This window comes from Vipera berus (assembly GCF_964194415.1).
Source record: "Vipera berus genome assembly, chromosome: W".
In the NCBI taxonomy this organism is placed as follows: Eukaryota; Metazoa; Chordata; class Lepidosauria; order Squamata; family Viperidae; genus Vipera; species Vipera berus.
The window spans coordinates 55,242,399-55,246,381 of NC_138210.1; positions in this window are offsets into that span (position 1 = coordinate 55,242,399).

Genomic DNA, 3,983 nt, shown 5'->3' on the forward strand with positions numbered 1-3,983 from the left:
TTCACACCACTTCGGCAGAACCGGTACCTAATTTTTTGTTGCCCAGGCCCAGAATGGACTTCCGGAAGCGGCATCCAAACAGAGAACCGGTTGTTCACCTATTTGAATCCTACCACTGGTGGGGATGCTGCAACAGTCATAAGGGCACAGAAACCTTTTTCAGTGCCATTATAACTTCTAGCAGTCACTTGTGATCATAAGGACTACCTGTATAGGAAATTAATTACTTAAGTTTAGGCTATACTTATTTTTTTGTATGTGTATTTTCATTTATCAACAAGAATAAAATAAAAAAACAGAAAAACAAGCATCCCACACTAACAATGAAAAAAAGAAAAAAATTCTTGTGTACAAAAAAAAGGGGGGGGAAGTCAAATAGATCTAATACTAAACGTAAAGAATCCACTCAGGCTGGATGCTGAAAAATAAATTTAAAAAACCTGTTGGTTCTCTTCCCCTTACATAATGGGTCTCCAAATAGTTATAAGTTTTCCCATCTTTATTTAACAAATATACTATATTCTCTGTGGACGCGCCTGCCCTGTGGAATCAGCTGCCTGTGGAGCTCCGGATGGCTCCCGACCTTCGCTCTTTTCGCTGCGACCCGAAAACCTGGTTATTTGAGCTTGCCGGCCTGGACTGAGGGATTGGGGTCTTAAATTTTATAATTTAATTTATTTGTTTAGGGCTAAATTTAATTTAATCTATTTTAACTTTTGTATGCTGTATTTCAATTGCCCTGTACACTGCCCTGAGTCCTTCGGGAGAAGGGTGGTATATAAATCTAATAAATAAAATAAATAAATAAAATAAATAAAACTTTGACTCCCTCTGTTAACCATCTGTTATTATATTTAACACGTAGAAAGTTCACAGACACCTTCTCTCTTATAAAGCTGTCTAGTCCATTGTCTTTAATCAAGGCAGTTAATTTTGCCACATCTGTTAATTTGGTCAATTTTAAAATCCCGTCTTCAACAGCGAGTGTCTTTTTTCCTTTGCAGTGCTTAGCAAGTACAATCCTCACAGCAGCCACCACGTAAAGAAATAGTGCCCCAAACTATTTTCAATTGGTTTACCCATAATCCCTAAAAGAAAAGCTTCAGGTTTCATTAATATTGGTATCTTAAATATGTCCTGAATTATCCATTACTATGTTTATCCAATATGATATAAACATATTTACAAGACGAGCACAAATGTTAAAATATATGTGGACTTTGATTATATTTCTAACCCTTCTTGGAAATCCCTCCATACATTTTCATTAGACTGTCTCGGGTCAAATACCAATGTTACATTATTTTGTAAAAAAATTTCTTTCAAACTAAAATTTAAGGTAAATTTTAAACCATTGATCCATACACTCTCCCGTTTATCTAGCATTATGTTATACCCAAAGTTTTTAGCCCATTTTACCATACAATCTTTGACATATTCATCTTCCAGATTCATCCTAAGCAACAGGGATGACTCACACCCTGGACGGTATCTCTTTACTCTCCTAGATATAGGAATATAGCCAGCCGTACCAACAGGCTGAAAAATAGCTTTTATCCGTGGGCTGTTAGGCTTTTAAATGGGACATAATCTCTGTGAACCTATGCAGAATTGACTTGGGAGGCCGGTGTGTGGTGTAGTTGGTTCACATGTTTTGTTGGGATGGAGGGTCTGTTGTCACTGTGTGTTGGGGGGAGAGAGCACGGGGGGAGGCTCAGCTAATCTCAATGTACACATGTACTTTGACAATAAAGGTTTATTTATTTATTTTATATACTTTACCAATCAGGTGATCATCTCCAGAACATAAGTTGATATCCAATTCAAATTTAGCTCCTACGAAAGCAAAATGTTTTTTTTATCAAGTTTAGATCTTTCAAAAATTCTATAATAATTAAACCAATCACAAGCAAATCCTTCACCTACTAGTTGTTCTCTTGTTTTTTAATCTTAAATCCCTTTTTTCAAATATCAGTAAATCCCGATGTAGTGCTTCATGAGTGACAGCTAAGGTGGCATTTTGTCAACCAATCTTCTTTTCTATTTCCAGCTGACTGCCTAATAATATGATTCTTAAAGCCAGGGTTAACTTTTACTTTATCATACCATAGCTAAGCATGCCACCCAAAGCTCAAACCTTCAACTTGTCAAAGTTATCCAATCTTTTAACTATATCAAACAACAAGCATCGTAATATAATCTATGATCTAGCAACCTCAGACTTCCTTTTTCTTTAGCATCCTGTAGAAGCTTATATTTAATTCTTGGTTTTTTTTATTTTGCATTTAGGCTATTTTTTTCCCTTTTAATGACCCTGTAACCCCTTGCATTGGGATGGAGTCAGGGTGATAGAAAGGAGCTAAGCATTTACTGGCCGGATGCCCTTCCTGATGCCTACACAGAGTTCACAGCAGTTATTTTCTCTTTGCGCTCAAAGAGAGAAATAACTGCCGCTAAATAGGATTGAACTCACAGCCTCCTGAAGCGAGAGCTCCACCTCTAGGCCACCACGCTGTTTATTTTATTTTGCAACATGCTCTACATGGGGCTGCCCCTGAAGAGCATCCGGAAGTTCCAGTTGGTACAAAATGCAGCCACCTGCATGGTTTTGTGCAGACCTCAGTGTGCACATGTGACACCTCTCCTGCAGAAACTGCATTGATTGGCGATTTGCTTCTGGGTGCAATTCAAGGTGCTGGTTGTCACCTTTAAAGCCCTTCATGGCTTGGGACCAGGTTATCTGAGGGACCGTCTCTTGCCAGTCACATCTACCTGACCCACTAAAGCGGGAAGGCAAGGAATGTTGCGGATCCCATCTCCTAAGGAGATGCATCTGGCGGGACGCAAACAAAGGGCCTTCTCCGTGGTGGCTCCCTCTCTCTGGAACATCATTCCCTCAGAGATTAGACTGGCCCCCACTCTAACACTCTTCCAGAAGGAGCTGAAGAATTGGTTCTGTCAGCAGGCATGGGGAACGCAGGGTGAGATAGAGCCCAGCAAATGGCTCGTTTAATGTGTGTTGTTGCTGGGTGGGGGATGGGGTTTTATTATATCATTTTAGTCTTCCTCTTGTTATTTTAGTTTTTTAGAGGGTGTTTTTTATTTATGTAAGTTGCCTTGGGTCGCCATGTGCGAGCAGGCAGCAATACAAATCTTCTAAATAAATAAATAAGTAAAATAAATTTAGGGTATACTTATTTAAAGTATAAGTATATCAGTTGGGTGGCAACTGTTATGATAGAGGCTGGGGACTATGGGGCCCTTTGGATGTTGCTGAACTATAGTTCCCAGGATCCTTCATGCTACAGCTACTGGGAGCAATACTCTTCACAGATGCCACATCAGGTGTTCTTCACACCTGCATTTCTAACTTGGGTTAATGATGATCGGGGGGTTTTCTTTAGCAACAAAAATAGCAAGCTTAGGAGCTTCCACATGCATTATGCAATTTTTCTTGTTTTTCAGTATGCAGTTTTGCTTCTCTTTACAGAACAGGACATCATCCCCCAAGGGGGGGGAGGGTGCTTGTTACCACCATCCCACCCACCTTGGAATAAGTCTCACAGAGGATGGAGAAGGAAGGTAAAAACACTAAGCCAGGTGCACTCCATTCCAGAAGTCACAATTCTTTTCATTTGAAAACTGACACGCTTGATGCTGCTAAAGAGGAAAAAATATCATTAACTTGTCAGGTTCATTTTGAGAAATCCTCCCAACTGTGGGTGTTTGCAATACATTCCTTCCCCTGGGTACATTTTATGCTTCTTTGGCAATAGAAAAACGGGAAGTGGTTTCCAAATGATAAGGCCTGTTGACTGTGAACGACATCAAAGTGTGATCTCACAGAAGTCACGATTGGATACTACCATCTACACAGTTCAGTCAGTGTTGTGTGTTAGGAGGTACAAATCCTCAGCGGGGACCATTTTCTGCAAATGAGAAGAGCTGAGAAGACTATCCTGGCTGTAGAACTGAGGGAACTT